We start from the raw sequence: 19,140 nt of genomic DNA on the forward strand, positions 1-19,140 counted from the left end.
TACTGTGTTTCCCCGAAAATAAGACCTAGCCAGACCATCAACTCTAATGCGTCTTTTGGAGCAAAAATTAATATAAAACCTGGTCTTATTTTAATATAATTCTGGGTCTTGTATAATATAATATAATATAATATAATATAATATAATATAATATAATATAATATAATATAATATAATATAATATTAGGATATGAGTTATCCTGGGTGTATTTTGCAAATGCAATACTCATGTCAAACAAAATATGTTAAGAGTAAAATAGTGAGAGTATACTTTTATTTACTCATTTTAAGGATAATGCTCTTTAGTCTTAATATTCTCATGCATATACTATAGAATATTATTTTATATATATATATATATATATATATATATATACACACATACATATATAAGGTTTTTGTAAAGGTAGAGAAAGAAACAAAATAGAAAAGCTATTAATTAGTTAATTAATAAAATTAAATAACCAAGATAGTAATTAATCCAAGGATTTTCTCAAGGAAGGATTTTCTAATTTTCTGTGTCAGAGTTTGAAGGTACCACTGAACTGATACTAATGATGATAGATCTGCTATCACTGATACCATCTATTTTAAATGGAGTCCAATGCAGATGTTTCCCAGATATGATCTAAACTGTGAGGAAGGAATAAAAGCAGCTAGAATAATCTTGGGGAGATATTTCAGTATTGGTATTAAAAAAAGAATGACTGATAGCAAATGGACTGAGTATCATAGTGTTTTGTGAATATTAAAGTTATTAGTAAGCTAATTTAGATTGCTAATAAACTTTCACAAAGAACGGTGGCATTATATGTGTGTAATGTCCCCTTGTTACTAAATCTCAATAATGTAAATTTTGTATGGTCAGTCAATAATTGTTATGTGGCAAAACCAGTCCCATTTTTGAATGATTATTTTGACATCACTGTTTAATATTTATCTTCTGCCAAAAGTTTTGCCTTTTCAATTATGTATTAAGTGACAGTGATTAGTGGCTTTCATAAAAGCCTTTTTTTACAATATTTTTTGTTTGGATAAGAATCAAATGAGGTGACACTGTGACTGGAAACACCTTGTAGTTACAGAATCTTTAAGGTAAATGGACACTGTTTTAATTATTGTAGCATGATCTTGAAATGTATAGGAAACCAAAATGAAAACCTTCTCACTTTCAAGGAAATAAACTAAGAAAGACTGGATATTCTGAAATATTGCTGACTACCAAGGGAAGTAAATTGATTTGGGCCTTCTCATTTCTTCAGAAATAATTTTTTAAAAATAGATGGTATTAGATTGACTGATATCACATGTATTAATCTAGAGATAAATCATTTCAAAATTGGAAAATACGAGAATTTTAAAAATTGTTTTAACATAATTAAGTTATTTTATATATAGATGTTAGTAAATACATCAGGCCAAATCATATTTATATGTGCTAGGTGAATTATATAAAAATACAACTAACGTGCTAAAGCTCTATTTTCTTATATAATAGAAGTAGCTAACTATTATTAGGCATCTTGTCCTGGACACATCTTATTTCATCCTCACACCAGTCCTATGATATAGGAACTGTTATTATCCTACCTTATTACAGACCAAGAAAACTCGGCACAGATGGGTTAAAGAATTTTCCCAAGATTCTACAATCAGGAAGAGTTAAAGCCAAGACTCAATTTCAAGAAATTAACCACAGAAGTCCTTCACTATACTACATCCCTGGGTCAAAAACTATATATTAGGTACTGGCAAATGCAAAGATAATTAAGTCACAAGATCTGAGTTCATGAAATTGACAGTATAATAGCATTATAGCTATCATGAGAGTCTCAGTACCTCTGCTTTTAATTTAGAAATACAAAGGCCAAAATATGATTCTTGTATTTCTTAATTCTCTCTATAGTTACCAAACTCCTTAGACATTATTATAGTTTATTCAGTCAAAATTAATATACAATTGTATACATATTTACTACTTCCTTTGCTACTAATTCTCTTTTACACCCCAGACATTCTGTGATCCTTTTAATCATTTTCTTGGTGCCCGATGGACATTTTTTTAGAATTTCCTAGAATGTGTGCCTGCTTGTGACAAATTCTCAGTTTCTTTTATGATACTGACATACCTTTTTTGTTTGTTTTTTTACATACCATTATTTTTGAAATACGTTTTCTCTGGTTATAGAATTCTCATTTGGCAGGTTTTATTTTTATTTCATCGTGTGTTCTTTCAACACATGAAAATAACATTGCACTTTCACTATTATTTTTGCTGCTGAGAAGTCAATCGAAGTGTTGCTTCTTTGGAAATAATATTTTTTTAAATCAAATTTATTGAAGTGACATTGGTTAGTAAAATATAGGTTTCAAGTGTATATTTCTATAATACATTGGCAAGTTAGACTGTCTTTTCCCTGTTCTACCACCGCCCTCGCCCTTAACCTCTGTTAACCACTAAACTATTGTCTGTGTCTATGAGTTTTTGTTTATTTATTTATTTGTCTTATCCCTTTCCTGCTTGTTGTTTTATTTCCCACATATGAGTGAAGTTATATGGTTCTTGATTTTTTCTGTCTGACTTGTTTTATTAGCATGACAATCTCAAGATCTAGTCATCTATTGAAGGACACTTTGGTTGTTTCCATGTCTTGGCCACCATGAATAATGCTGCAATGAACATTGGAGTATATATATCTTTATGAATAAATGTTTTCAGATTTTGGGGTAGATACCCAGAAGAGGGATTGCTGGGTCATATGGTAATTCTATTCTTAATGTTTTGAGGAACCTCCATACTGTTTTCCATAGTGGCTGTACCAATTTACATTTCCACCAGCAGTGTATGAGGGTTCCTTTTTCTCCCAAGACTCTACAACACTTATTATTATTTGTATTGTTGATGATATACATTCTAAGAGGTATGAGGTGATATCTCATTGTGGTTTTCATTTGCGTTTTCCTAATAGCCAGTGAAATTGAACATTTTTTTTCATATATCTGTTGGCCATTTATATATCTTCTTGGGAGAAATGTCTGTTGAGGACCTCTGCCCATTTTTCAATTTCATAGTTTGTTTTTTGTTGTTATTGAGTTGTACGAGTTCTTTATATACATTTGCAAATATCTACTTCCATTTGGTTGTTTGCCTCTTTATCTTGTTGATGGTTTCTTTTGCTGTGCAGAAGTTTTTTTAGTTTAATATAGTCCCATCCATTTATTTTTGCGTTTACTTCCCTTGCTTTTGAGGTCAAATTCATAAAATCCTCTTTGAACCCAAGGTCCGTAATTTTAGTACCTATGCTTTCTTCTATGCAATTTATTGTTTCAGGACTTATGTTTAGGCCTTTGATCCATTTTGAGTTAATTTTGGTACATGGTGACAGATAGCAGTCTAGTTTCATTCTTTTGCATTTGACTTTCCAATTTTCCCAGCACTATTTATTGAAGATGCTGTCTTTTCTCCATTGTACGTTTTTGGCTCCTTTGTCGAAAATTACCTGTCCATATATATGTGTGTTTTTTTCTGGGTTGTTAATTCTATTCCATTGGTCTATGTGTCTGTGTTTTTGCCATACCATGCTATTTTGATTATTCTTGCTTTGTAGTACCGTGTTTCCCCGAAAATAGGACCTAGCTGGACAATCAACTCTAATGTGTCTTTTGGAAAAGAAAATAATATATGATCTGGTATTATATTATATTATATTATATTATATTATATTATATTATATTATATTATATTATACCTGGTCTTACAGTAAAATAAGACCCATTATTATATTATATTATATTTTATATTATATTATATTATATTATATTATATTATATTATATTATATTATATTATAAATTATATAAGACCCGGTCTTATAGTAAAATAAGACCGGATCTTATATTAGTTTTTGCTCCAAAAGACGCATTAGAGCTGATTGTCCAGCTAGGTCTTATTTTTGGGGAAACATGGTCAAAGCAGAAGGCAGGGAGTGTGATACCGCCAGCCTTATTCTTTTTTCTCAGGATTTCTGTGGCCATTTAGGGTCTTTTGTGAATCCATACGAATCTGATTATTTTTGTTTTATTTCTTGAAAAAATGCCACTGGGATTTTGATGAGCACTGCATTAAATCTGTATATTGCTTTGGGTAACATGGCCATTTAACTATGTTGATTCTTCCAATCCATGAGCACAGGATGTCTTTCCATTTCTTTGTGTCTTCTTCAATTTATTTTAACAATGTCTTCTAGTTTTTAGTGTATAGATCCTTCATATCCTTTGTTTATTCCTAGGTATTTTATTCTTTTTGTTGTAATTGCAAAAATAATTGTTATTTTTTTCATTTCTTTTTCTGCCATTTTATTGTTAGTATATAGGAATGCAATGAATTTTTGTACATTGATTTAGTATCCAGCAACTTTTATTCATTTATTATTTCTAATAGTCTTTTGATGGAGTCTTTAGGGTTTTTGTATATAAAGAATCATGTCATCAGCAAATAGTGACAATTTAACTTCTTCATTCCTAATTCAGATGCCTTTGCCCAATACTATGGTGATAGAGGGCATCCCTCTATTTTTCCTGGTTTTAGAAGAAAAGCTTTTAGTTTTTCACCATTAAGTATGCTATTAGCTGAAGTTTTGTCATACATTGTTTTTATTATGTTGAAGTACTTTCCTTCTATACCCATTAAGTGTTTTATCATAAATGGATGTTGTATCTTATCAAATGCTTTTTCTGAATCTATTGATATAATCGTATGATTTTTATCTTTTGTATTTTTATTAATGTATTTGTATCACGTTGATCGTTTTGCACATGCTGAACCATGCTTGTGCCCCTGGAGTGAACCCCACTTGATCGTGATACATAATGTTTTTAATGTATTGTTGTATTTGATTTGCTAGAATTTTGTTTAGGATTTTTGCATCTGTTACTCATCATAGATATTGGTCTGTAGTTTTCTTTTTTTGTGCTATCCTTACCAGATTTTGGTATCAAGGTAATGTTGACCTGATAAAATGAGTTAGGAAGTATTTCCACTTCTTCTGTTTTTTTGGAAGAGTTTGAGGAAGACAAGTATTAAATCCTCTTTGAATGTTCAGTAGAATTCACTAGTGAAGCTATCTAGACCTGGACTTTTGCTTTTGGGGCGGTTTTGGATGGTTGTTGCAATTTTGTTACTGTTTAGGTTTAGATTTCCCAGTTCTTCATGATTCAGTTTAGGAAGGATATATGTTTCTAACAACTTGTCCATTTCTTCTAGGTTATTGAATTTGGTGTCATGTATTCCTTCATAGTATTCTTGTAGGATCAATTGTATTTCCATGGTATCCACGGTAACTTCTCCTCTTGCATTTCTGATTTTGTTTATTTATGTCTTTTCTCTTTTTACCTTGGTGAGTGTAGCCTAGGGTTTGTCAATTTTATTAATCTTTTTGAAGAACTAGCTTTGTGTTGCATTGATTTTTTTTTTCTATTGCCTTTTTGTTCTCTATATCATTTAGTTCTGCTATAATTTTTATTATTTCCTTTCTTCTGCTGAATTTTGGTTTCATTTGTTCTTTTTCTAGTTCTTTAAGACGTATTGTTAGGTTGTTTATTTGGGATTTTTCTTGTTTCTTGAGATAGGTCTGCAATGATATAAATTTTCCTTTTAATACTGCTTTTGCTGCATCCCAGTAATTTTAATACGATATATTTTCATTTTCATTTGTTTCTATGTATCTGTTGATCTCTCCCTTTATTTCTTCTCTGACCCAGTTGTCCTTTTAAAGCATGTTGTTTAATCTCCACATATTTGTTGTTTTTCTTGCTTTCTTTTTTCAATTGATATCCAATTTCAAAGCCTTGTGGTCATAGAATATGCTTGGTATGATTTCAATCTTCTTAAATTTGCTAAGGCTAATTTTGTGTCCCAACATTTGTTCTATCCTTGAGAATGTTTATGCACACTAAAAAAGAATGTATAGTCAGAAATTGTAGGGTGAAGTGCTCTATAAATATTCATTAGGTGCTTTTGGTTTAATTTGTCATTTAAGGCTGGTATTTCCTTGCTGATTTTCTGTTTGAGTGATCTATCCATAGCTGTCAATGGTGTGTTTTTTTCCCCCTACTATAATTATGTTTTCCACAGTTTTTCCCTTTAGTTTTGTTAGTAGTTGCTTTGTATATTTTGGTGCTTCCTGATTGGGTGCATATGTATTGATAAGTGTTACATCTTCTTGTTGTATTGTCCTCTTTATTATTATGAAATATCCATTGTTGTCTCTTGTTACCTTTTTTATCCTGAAGTCTGTTTTGTCAGATATAAGTATGGCTATACCACCTTTCTCTAGATTCCATTTGTTTGGAATATCGATTTCCACCCTTTCACTTTGAGTCTATATTTGTCCTTATAACTGAGATGTGTCTCTTCGAGGCAGCATATGGTTGTGTTTTGTTTTTTGATCCAGTCTGCTGCTCTGTCCCTTTTTATTGGTGAGTTCAGTCCATTTACATTTAGAGTGATTATTGATACATGAGGATTTTCTATAACCATCTTATGTTTTGTTTTTTGTTACCTTGGTGTCTACATTGTTTCTTTGCATCTTTGTTTCTGTCTGTTATTTCAGTTTGGTGGTACTCTATGATTTTTCCCTCTGTTTCCTTTTTTCTTCCTTTTTTTGTGTCTCAGGATATTTTGAGTGGTTACCATTAAGTTTATGTAAAAGAATTTTTCATATATACAGTAGTCCTTTTCTTCAGCATGCTTCTTATCTCCATTCCCCTTTGGAAATTGAGACCTTTAATTCCCTTTTTATGTTTTTTGTTGTTTTCTTTTGGTCACAAATTATCCCTATTTATCTTGTGAGTTGATTTCTGAGTTGCAGTAGCAAAATATCTTCTTCTCTTTTTCTTTTTTTATATTTTTATCTTCTTTATGTTATGTTTAAGTATATAGTGCCCTATTCTGTTTAGGGGTTGCCATTTCCTGCTTCTCTCCATCTGTTAGTAATCTTGCTCATGATTTTATATTCTTTTGACTTTTTGTTTCAGGTCGAATAGCCTCTTTCAGTATTTCCAGCAATGCAGTCCTTGTGTTGGAAATTCCCTCAGCTTCTCTATGTCACAAAGGTCTTTATTCCTCCTTTATATCTAAAGGATAACTTTGCTGTATATATTAGTCTTGGCTGATAATTTTTGTCTTTCAGTAGTTTGAATATTTTCTTCCAGTTTGTCCTGCCTTGTAGAGTTTCTGTGGAAAAGTCTGATAATCGTCTAATGAGCTTTCCTTTGTAGGTTACTATCTTCTTTTCCCTGGCTGCGTTGAGATTTCTTACTATGTCATTAATTTTTGACAGCTTCAATAGAATGTGCCTTGCCTGTTTGAATTCAGGTAATTAGGTGTTCTTTTTGCTTCTTTGAGTTGATGATCCAGTTCTTTCCCTTTCTTCTCCTTCTGGTATATCCATAATTCTTATGTTTCTCTTTCTGATGGTGTCAGACAGTCTTCTAAGAGTTCTTTCATTTCTTTTAACTCTCAAGTCTCTCTTCTTCCATCTGTGTCATTTCCAGATTTTTGTTTTTGATATCACTAATACTTTCCTCCATTAGGTCAGCTCTGTTTCCTAAGCTGGCTAGTACATTTTTCATCTCTTTTATTTAGTTCTTCAGATCCAGGATTTCTATTTGGTTCTTTTTTTTTTTTTTTTTTTATTAAATTTATTGGGGTGACAATTGTTAGTAAAATTACATAGATTTCAGATATACAATTCTGTATTACATCATCTATAAATCCCATTGTGTGTTCATCACCCAGAGTCAGTTCTCCTTCCATCACCATATATTCGATCCCCCTTACCCTCATCTCCCACCCCCCACCCCCCGCCCCCCTTACCCTCTGGCAACCACTAAACTATTGTCTGTGTCTATGAGTTTCTGTTTCTCATTTGTTTGTCTTGTTCTTTTGTTGTTTTTGGTTTATATACCACATATCAGTGAAATCACATGGTTCTCTGCTTTTTCTGTCTGACTTGTTTTGCTCAGCATTACTCTCTCAAGATCCATCCATGTTGTCACAAATGTTCCTATATCATCTTTTCTTACAGCCGAATAGTATTCCATTGTGTATATATACCACAACTTCTTTATCCATTCATCTATCGAAGGATATTTTGGTTGTTTCCATGTCTTGGCCACCGTAAACAAAGCTGCAATGAACATTGGAGCACACGTGTCTTTATGGATAAATGTTTTCAGATTTTTTGGGTAGATACCCAGAAGAGGGATTGCTGGGTCATATGGCAATTCTATTGGTAATTCTTTGAGAAACCTCCACACTGCCTTCCATAACAGCTGTACCAGTCTGCATTCCCACCAACAGTGTATGAGGGTTCCTTTTTCTCCACAGCCTCTCCAACATTTGTTGCTATTTGTCTTGTTGATGATAGCCATTCTGACTGGGGTGAGGTGATATCTCATTGTAGTTTTGATTTGCATTTCTCTGATGATTAGTGATGTTGAGCATTTTTTCATATGTCTATTTGCCATTTGTATGTCCTCTTTGGAGAAATGTCTCTTCAAGTCTTCTGCCCATTTTTCAATTGGGTTGTTTGTTTTTTTGTTGTTGAGTTGCATGAGTTCCTTGTATATTCTGGATACTAGCCCCGTATCGGAGGCACTGTTTGCAAAAATCTTCTCCCATTCAGTTGGTGGCCTCTTTATTTTGTCAATGGTTTCTTTTGCTGTGCAGAAGCTTTTAAGTTTCATATAGTCCCATTTGTTTATTTTAGCTTTTACTTCCATTGCCTTTGGAGTCAAGTTCATAAAATGCTCTTTGAACCCAAGGTCCATAAGTTTAGTACCTATGTTTTCTTCTATGCAGTTTATTGTGTCAGGTCTTATGCTTCAGTCTTTGATCCATTTTGAATTAACTTTGGTACATGGTGACAAATAGCAGTCCAGTTTCATTCTTTTGCACGTGGCTATCCAATTCTCCCAGCACCATTTATTGAAGAGGCTGTCTTTGCTCCATTGTATGTTTTTAGCTTCTTTGTCAAAAATTATCTGTCCATATTTATGTGGTTTTATTTCTGGGTTCTCAATTCTATTCCATTGGTCTATGTGTCTGTTTTTCTGCCAATACCATGCTGTTTTGATTATTGTAGCCCTGTAGTACAAGCCAAAGTCAGGAAGTGTGATACCTCCATTATTGTTCTTTTTCCTTAAGATTGCTTTGGCTATTTGGGGTCTTTTGTGGTTCCAAACAAATCTGATGATTTTTTGTTCTATTTCTTTAAAATATGCCATTGGGATTTTGATGGGGATTGCATTGAATCTGTATATTGCTTTGGGTAATATGGCCATTTTAACTATGTTGATTCTTCCAATCCATGAGCACGGAATGTCTTTCCATTTCTTTGTGTCTTCTTCAATTTCTTTCAAAAATGTCTTATAGTTTTCAGCATATAGGTCTTTCACATCCTTGGTTAAGTTTATTCCTAGGTATTTTATTCTTTTTGCTGCAATTGCAAAAGGAATTGTTTTTTGTATTTCTTTTTCTGAGATTTCATTGTTAGTCTATAGGAAGGCAATGGACTTTTGTGCGTTGATTTTGTAGCCGGCAACTTTACTGTATTCGTTGATTGTTTCTAATAGCTTTTTGGTGGCGTCTTTAGGGTTTTCTATATATAGCATCATGTCATCTGCAAAGAGTGATAATTTAACTTCTTCATTCCCAATTTGGATGCCTTTTATTTCTTTCTCTTGCCTGATTGCTCTGGCAAGGACTTCCAACACTATGTTGAAAAGCAGAGGTGATAGGGGACATCCCTGTCGTGTTCCTGAACGTAGAGCAAAGGGCTTCAGTTTTTCTCCATTAATTATGAGATTAGCAGAGGGTTTGTCATATATGGCCTTTATTATGTTAAGGTATTTTCCTTCTATACCCATTTTATTAAGTGTTTTAATCATAAATGGATGTTGTATCTTGTCAAATGCTTTTTCTGCATCAATTGATATAATCATATGATTTTTGTCCTTTATTTTTGTTTATGTGATGTATCACATTGATGGATTTGCGTATGTTGAACCATCCTTGTGCCCCGGGGATGAACCCCACTTGGTCGTGATGAATAATCTTTTTAATGCATTGTTGTATTCGATTTGCTAGAATTTTATTTAGGAATTTTGCATCGGTATTCATTAGAGATATTGGTCTGTAGTTTTCTTTTTTTGTGCTGTCCTTACCAGGTTTTGGTATCAGGGTAATTTTGGCCTCATAAAATGAGTTAGGGAGTACTGTCTCTTCTTCAATTTTTTGGAAGAGTTTGTGCAGAATTGGTATTAGATCCTCTTTGAAGGTTTGGTAGAATTCACTAGTGAAGCCATCTGGTCCCGGACTTTTGCTTTTGGGAAGGTTTTGGATGACTGATTCAATTTCGTTACTGGTGATCGGTCTGTTTAGATTTTCCAGTTCTTCATGGTTCAGCCTTGGAAGGCTATATGTTTCTAAGAACTTGTCCATTTCTTCTAGGTTGTTGAATTTGGTGGCATATAGTCCTTCATAGTATTCTTGGATGATCCTTTGTATTTCTGTGGTGTCCGTGATAACTTCCCCTTTTACGTTTCTGATTTTGTTAATCAGTGTCTTCTCTCTTTTTATCTTAGTAAGTCTAGCCAAGGGTTTGTCAATTTTGTTAATCTTTTCAAAGAACCAGCTCTTTGTCATATTAATTTTTTCTATTGTCTTTTTGTTCTCTATTTCATTTAGTTCTGCTCTAATTTTTGTTATTTCCTTTCTTCTGCTGACCTTGGGTTTTACTTGTTCTTCTTTTTCTAGTTCTTTAAGGTGTAACATGAGGTTATTTATTTGGGAGTTTTCTTGTTTCTTGAGATAGGCCTGTAGTGAGATAAATTTCCCTCTTAAAACTGCTTTCGCTGCATCCCAAAAATTTTGGTAGGATGTATTTTCATTGTCATTTGTTTCTATGTATCTTTTGATCTCTCCTCTAATTTCTTCTTTGACCCAGTCCTTCTTTAAAAGTATGTTATTTAATCTCCATGTATTTATGTTTTTTCCCGCTTTCTTTTTACAGTTGATATCCAATTTCAAAGCCTTGTGATCAGAGAATATGCTTGGTATGATTTCAATCTTCTTAAATTTGTTGAGACTGATTTTATGTCCCAATATATGGTCTATCCTTGAGAATGTTCCATGTACACTAGAAAAGAATGTATAGTCTGATGTTTTAGGATGAAGTGCTCTATAAATGTCAATTATGTCCATTTCATCTAATGTGTCATTTAGGGCTACTATTTCGTTATTTATTTTCTGTTTGGATGATCTATCCATAGCTGTCAATGATGTATTTAAGTCCCCTAGTATAATTGTGTTTTGGTCAATTTCTCCCTTTAGTTCTGTTAGTAGTTGCTTGGTGTATTTCGGTGCTCCCTGATTGGGGGCATAAATATTGATGACTGTTATGTCTTCTTATTGTACAGTCCCCTTCACCATTATGAAATGTCCATCTTTGTCTCTTGTTATCTTTTTCACCTTGAAGTCTGTTTCATTTGATATCATTATGGCTACACCTGATTTTCTCTGGGTACCATTTGCTTGGAGTGTCAATTTCCACCCTTTTACTTTGAGTCTATGCTTGTCCTTGTAGCTGAGATGTGTCTCTTGGAGACAGCATATGGTTGGGTTTATTTTTTTGATCCAATCTGCTACTCTGTGCCTTTTTATTGGTGAGTTCAGTCCATTTACATTTAGGGTGATTATTGATATGTGAGGATTTCCTGTCATTCTATCCTTAGTTTTCTGGTAAGATTGTGTCTCCATTGTTTCTTTGCCTTTTTGTTGTTGTCTATTATTTCTGTGTGGTGGTGTTCTATGATGTTTCCCTCTGTTTCTTTTTTTATTTCAGTATATATTTCAATTCTGGATTTATTTTGAGTGGTTTCCCTTAAGTTTATGTAAAAGAAAGTTTGATATTTAGAGTATTCCATTTTCTTCAGCACGCTTACTTTCTCCATTGCCATATTCCGGTTCAGGCCTTTACTCTCCCCCTTTTTGAGTTGTGGTTGCCACAAATTGTCCCTGTTGATGGTGGTCGAATAGCCTCCTTTAGTATTTCTTGTAGTGCAGGTCGTGTATTAGAAAATTCCCTCAGCTTCTGTATGTCTGGAAAGGTCTTTATTCCTCCTTCATATCTAAAGGATATCTTTGCTGGATATATTATTCTTGGCTCATGGTTTCTCTCTTTCAATAGTTTGAATATTTGGTTCCACTCCCTCCTGGCTTGTAGAGTTTCTGCTGAAAAATCTGATGATAATCTAATGGGCTTTCCTTTGTAAGTTACCGTCTTCTTTTCCCTGGCTGCCTTGAGGATTCTTTCTTTGTCGTTGATTTTAGACAGCTTCAATACAATGTGTCTTGGAGAAGGTCTGTTGGGATTGAGGTAACTAGGTGTTCTGTTTGCTTCTTGGATTCGAGGGTCCAGTTCTGTCCACAAATTTGGGAAGTTCTCATTGACAATTTGTTTGAATATATTCTCTGTTCCCTTCTCTCTTTCTTCTCCTTCTGGTATGCCCATTATTCTTATATTGCTCTTTCTGATGGAGTCAGAAAGTTCTTATAGAGTTCTTTCATTTCTTTTAAGTCTCAAGTCTCTTTCTTCTTCAATTTGTGTCATTTCCAGGTTTCTGTCTTCGATGTCACTGATTCTTTGCTCCATCTGGTCAACTCTACTACCTAAGCTCGTTATTTCATTCTTAATTTCTTCTATTGAGTTCTTAATCTCCAGAAATTCTATTTGGTTCTTTTTTAAGATTTCAATCTCTTTCGTAAAATGCTCATGCTGTTCTTTGATTGAGTTTCTGAGTTCCTTTAACTGCCTATCTGTGTTTTCTTGTATCTCGTTGAGTTTTTTCAGAACTGCAATCTTGAAGTCTCTGTCATTTAAGTCACATATTTCTGTATCTTTAAGTGCCTTTTCTGGAGATTTTTCACTTTCTTTCTGAGCTATCTTGTTGCCTTGGTTATTCATGGTGATTACTAGTTTACTATTTCTCTTCCTAGACATCAACAGGAGTAACTTCTGCAACAGGTTGATAGAAAGCGGTCTTTCTTTTGTTTGCCAGTACTTGTTGGTAGAATGTTTTATTATTTCTCCAACTGCAACTTATTTTTCTTCTCCCACACAGTAATGCTATGTTTTCTCTGCACTATTCCAACTTCTCACGCAAAGGGGGGATTCCCTGGGAGACGGGTTTCTCCTCTGTTAATAGTTCGTCTAGGTCACAGGGCGCAGTGTCCCGGTGGGTATGCGGAGAGCTTTTGATGTTCGAAAGCTCTTCCAGCTGCTGATTCAGAGCCCGTATATTTCAGCAGTTCTGTTTACTCCTGCAGGGATCCGCCCATATAGGTGGGGTCAGGGGCGGGGTGAGTTGTGAGAGGTGGCCCAGAGCAATGGCGGCGACCACTACCTCAGCCGGTCCTGCTTCCACAGCTCTCTCCCCTTTGCTGGAACTAGTTGGGCTGTGAATTTGTGTTTGCGGTCCACAGATCTCAAAACAGCAAATTTTCTGTTGTTTTGATCTGACACTGCTACTGTTTCGCTTCTAGCACCTGGCAGGTGGGGGCGGGGCGAGCTCTGGGAGGGTAGGGAGGGGGCGGCTAGTCTCAGTGCCTAAGGCTCCGTTCTCTGCTCGGTAGTGCGGGCTTAAACCACCGTTTTCAGCCTTTTTCCCTCAGTCTTTTCTCCGAGGTCTCTGCCGTGAGCGTTGGGTTCAGCCGTGGTATATGCTGCCCCCTCAGCCCTGTGGAGCCCTGGCGGAGCCCTAGCAGTCCGAGTTCTTCCCTCTCCCGCAGCTGCGGTAGTTCCGGGAAGCAGCGAGCTCGGAGCACTGAGCTAGGTCTGCGTCCTTCGCCTGCTCGGCTCCGTCTCCACGCGCTTCTCCCTTTCCTCCTCCTCCCTCCACTCGCGCGAATCTCCCACCTGTAGGTGATTTCAGTCGGTAGTGGGCCTCTTCATGTTGCCTGTCTGCTGTGCAGGGAGTCCTTTGTGGAGTTTTTGTTGTTCGATTCTTTGTAAATTCCGGGGGAGCTTTACAGAGGCTCACCTCACGCCGCCATTTTTCCGGAAGTCTGGTTCTTTTTTAAAATTTCAGGCTCTTTGGTAAAATATTCATGTTGTTTGTCGATTTTCTGAGTTCATTAAAGTTCCTGAGTTTTCTTGTATCTTGTTGAATTTTTTCAAAACTACAATCTTGAGTTCTGTCATTTAAGACACGGATATCCATGTCTTTAAGTTTATTTTCTAGAGAGTTTTCATTTTCTTTCTGAGCTGCCTTGGTACATTGGTTATTCATGGCAATTAATGAATTACTATTTCTCTTCCTGGGCATCTACAAGAGTGGATTCTGGAGCAGATTGATATAAAGAGGTCTTTCTTTTGCTTTCTAGTAGGTGTCACTGGAATATTTTATTTTCTCTCATGTTGCAGCATTTTATTTTCTCTTGCGCTGTACTGGCTTCTAGCACGATGGGAGGTTTCCTGGGACACAGGCTTCTCCTCTGTGGACAGGTCACCTGGGTCTCAGGACATCACCCACATGGGAGGATGTGGTGGGCGATGGGGTTCTGAGCCTCTAAAACCCTAAGCTACCCTTGCAGCCTGATGCAGAGCTTGTGTGTCTCAGAAGCTCTGGTTATGCCCACAAGGATCAGCCTGGAAAGGTGGGGTGCAGGGTGGCGTGGTAAAGGCAGCATGTATATCTGTGGCTCTGAGCAATGGCAATTTCCAGCCCACAGTTGTTTTGCCCCTACAGCTCCTTCCCTGTCACCAGAATTAACCTGCAGTGTGCATCTGCCCCTCTGGGACTGTCTATTCAGTTCTCGGAGCTGTAGATATTCTGCTCTTTAATGTGATACTTGTAAGGTATTTTTTTCTGGGGCCTATTTCTGACTCTGGGAGGGTGGGGTGAGAGGTGGCCAGGCTTCTGGTCTTTATTTTCTGCCTGGCACTGAGGGCTTAAACCGCAGTTCTCACCCTTCTGTATTCGGTCTTTGCCCCGAGGTTTCTGCCCAATGGATCACTGAGTTCAGCTGTATTACAGACTGATCCGTCAGGCAGAAATGCTCAGGGCCACAGAGAATTCACCTGCAGTCTAAATTTTCCCCTCTCCCAAGAGTGCAGTGAACTCTGGGCTGTGTTCTGAGGCCCGTGTCCTGCGGCCGTGTCTCTCTACTTCCCCTTTCCCTCTTCCCTTGTTTGCCCATATTCGCCCACCGTTGGGTGTTTCAACGTGCAGATCTCTCAGACATGCTTGTGTGCTCCATGGGGTATCCTTTGCTGTTCAATTTGTTGTAACTTCCTTGGGAAATTTCAAGGAGCACCCTTCACGCCACCATGTTTCTGACATCACTCAAAAACAATCTTAATATTTTTTAAATATCCACTATAATTTCTATTTTTAATTGCTATTTAATTTTAATCTATATCCTTTTTCTTCATGAATATTGAGACTTGCTTTTGTTACTTTAGATCCTATTGTTTTATTCTATAATTCTCTTCATGATTACCTTCATCATAATTCTTTAACTTTTCTTTTTTTTTTTTTGTAATTATTTGAGTTGAATGCTTTGCTATTTATTTTTCAAACTTTTTTTTTACTAATTATTTAATGGATCTGTTTTCTTCATTATATTATTGGCATCATTATATTTAGAGCTTTCTTAAATTACTGAATTATATATATAATATATAATTATACAAGTATATATAATTCAATATGTATAGAATTATATATACTATGCATATATATGTATTTGAATTGATTTTTAACTTGATTGTTTTTGTTCAGAGCATGTTTTCAGTATGATGTCAGTTTTTGATATTAAGCCTTCCTCTGTTGCTTAGTAAGTGGTCAGTTTTGTTAATTTTTGTCTGTGCTTGAAAAGAATAGGTATTCTTTAACATTGGGATGCATTACTGCTTATGTTAATTGTGGTATTCAAATTTGTTTTTAAATTTATATGAATGTTTGAACTGTCATTCTGTGAGAAAGGAGAATTAACATATCCTTACTAATACTATGGAGACTATGGAGGTGTCAATTGTATTTTTTCGGTTTTTGCTTTGTATATTTTTGAGGTTATGTTGTTGTTGCATAACATTCCTACATTGTTATATATTTTTGATAATTCCCCCTTTTCCATTAAATAGTGGCCTACTTATTTATAAAATGCTATTAAGTTTTTTCTTACAGTCTTACTTGTCTTACACTGATATTGGTAAATACCTTTGTGTAGTGTGCTGATATTTTTTTCCTATTCCTTTACTTTCATCTAGTCCTAAACACTGTTTTGCGTTTTGAGACTGTATAAGATTCTTTGTTTTTGAGTAAGAAAATTTAATCCTATATCATTTATTGTAAATGAACATTGTAGCTATCTTTCCATAATTTTATTTTTTATTTTTGATTTGTGGTGGTTTTTCCTTGTTAATCTCTACACCATCCTTTTCTGAAAATTTTTAAAGTTTTACTTTCAATTTCTCTCTCCCTTTTTTAATTTCCTCAGATTTTATCTGGCACATTTGACTTAATGAAATCTAAAGTGTATCGATATCTGTATTTATCATAAACAATATAAAGATTTTTAATTCTATATCTGTTTACTTAGTTCTCTTGTTCATGTTGTTTATATTCATACATCTTTTGTTTTAAACAGCACAAACTCAGTTTTTATAATTATTATTTTTATGTTTTTAGTCATCAGTAATTATTTAAATCTAACTTTATGTTTGCTATCTGTACAAACCAATACCTTTTCTTTTGTATTTCAAATCTTCTGGTGCAGTTGTTTTGCCTTCATGCAAGTATCTATTAATGGCAAAATTTCTCACTGTCTGCTTCTGTTACTGTGTTCATACTTGAATTATATTTTAGCTGGGTATATAATTTAGTTGATATTTGTATGTGCTTAGAACTTTGAAAATACTGTTCTATTCTGGTGTTCCTGATGAGAAGTATTCCGTTAGTCTACTTGTCATTTCTTTTAGTTATTTTTTAATCTCCTATAAGTGTTCGCATTACAATATCCATATTTCTTAAAATCACTTTTATATTTTTTTCTTTTTTTATATCTTTATCCTATTCGGTCTCGGTTTATTTCTCAGATCTATCTTCTCTGATTAGAGTTCACCAATTCTCTCTCTCTCTCTCTCTCTCTCTCTCGCTCGCTCGCTCGCTCGCTCTCTCATTTATTACTATTTCTAACTTGCACCCATGGACATATAATATCAATGATCTTTTTATGTCATGTGTAAAAAGTCTATTTGGTCATTTAAAAATCATTATTGTTTTATTTCTTTGTTTTTTCTTCCATAATTATTTTAAACACTGATTTTATATATTCTTTCAAAATCTTCCACTATTCCTTCTTCTTATGTGGCCAACTTTCCCAGTCGTTGTATTGGCTTATTCTACATAATTCTGTTTTCTTCTTCCTTTTTTTTTTTTTAATCCCTTTGTGCTTTATGGTTCTGATTGTGTGTGTGTGTGTGTGTGTGTGTGTGTGTGTGTATGTGTGTGTGTTTATTCAATCACAACAGAGGTTCATTTGTTTTTCTTTCTGTTTTCTCCCTTTGTGAAAGCCCTGGCAGTCTGAATTGTGAAATATTCTTACAGAGCAATGTTCTATTTACTTATTGACAATAGGAATTTTATAGATTTTTGGACCATTGTTCTGGATATATTTCTTGGCCTACCCTAATATTTCTGCAATTTGTATCTCACACCTTGTTTTAGGTATAAAAGGCTTAAGATTTGTGTTTCTCACAGAAAATACCTCTTTCTTCCTCACCACGAGCTTAGAGAAAGCAGGAAGATTCATTGCTTTTTCTCCAAACAAGTTCGGATTATTTTTCTGTCCTTTGTGTGGCTTGGTCAGTCCTTTGAGGACCTCAATTTTAGCCAAATATCTTCAGTTTCAGCTCCTTTCTCACAGTAGCACTGTACATGCCTGGGCCTTAAAAGTCAATGTGCAGTTCTCTTGACATCTAAAACCAGGCACTAATACACCATCCACCACCTTCACACTTAGGGCTACCATAGTATCAGCTGGAACTAGCTGTCTTGCTTTGAGATTATTTTGTTGTTCTTGTTTGTTTGTTTTTGGCATTTGAACATTTATTTTCTTTTACCATAAATGCATGTATGTATGTGTGTCTTTGTAAATAGAATAGGTCTAACAATTAAGTTTGTGAACTTATTGAAACAGTGTTGCTAACCTTTTTTGGTATCATAGAGATTATTCATTATGAATTTGTACTAACTGGACAAAGTTAACCAAGTTTACTATTTGGAAGTGCTGAAAAGCCTGCGTGAAAAAGTTATACGACCTGAACTTTTCGCCAACAATTCATGGCTCTTGTATCACGACAATGCACAAGCTCACACATCACTGTTTGTGAGGGAGTTTTTAACTAGTAAACAAATAACTGTGTCACATCCAGCACACCATGGGCAGTGAGAGTACAAGCAGGGGCGGCTTTGGGTTAAGTTTTAAGAAAGAAACATACAGAGACTTAATGCAGTTAAATCTCAGAAGGCCAGGGGTCTCACAGTTCTGAAAGACTGGAGCCCAGATTTGAGCCGACTGGAGGTTTTTATTGATAAATCTACAAGGGAGTAGCAGTGTTTTTGGCACGGTCTGTGAGACTCACTTATCACATTACAGAAACAACCCAAACCAATTATGTTGATCTTCAAACAGCCGAAGCAGAGAGTCCTTGAGGTGAGATATGCAACTCTTTTAAGGGACATATATCACATGTTGAAATTGTTTCACAGAGCTGAGCAGAGAGAGTTTAATCTTATCACTCTCAAGACTTTTTTCCCAATTAGGTGAGAGGGAAAAGTCAGAGCCAGCGGCGGCTTTTCCCAGGCAGCGGGAAGGGGAGACAAGGCCCCTTCCCAAATCTTTTTAAGGCAGCTAATCGGGCGTCTCCATGGGGTTCCGCTTGGCTTGAGTTGTCCCCCCCGTGGGGAATCTTACTCGTCATTGGCCACAAACCCTCTTTTGGAGACTAGATAGAGAGAAATATACAGTCCCAGAGATGCACAGTCTCACAGACTATTCTTTCCTTAAGGAAAG

The 19,140-nt window shown here is 35.1% G+C and overlaps 1 protein-coding gene across 8 annotated transcripts in view; it reads left to right on the forward strand.

Moving 5' to 3' along the window:
- TRIQK (triple QxxK/R motif containing) overlaps positions 1-19,140 on the forward strand; it is a 102,207-nt gene that overhangs the window by 56,292 nt on the left and 26,775 nt on the right. The window lies entirely within an intron of this gene.

This window comes from Rhinolophus sinicus, chromosome 6 (assembly GCF_057876585.1).
Source record: "Rhinolophus sinicus isolate RSI-liver-muscle chromosome 6, RSI-T2T, whole genome shotgun sequence".
Lineage (NCBI taxonomy): Eukaryota > Metazoa > Chordata > Mammalia > Chiroptera > Rhinolophidae > Rhinolophus > Rhinolophus sinicus.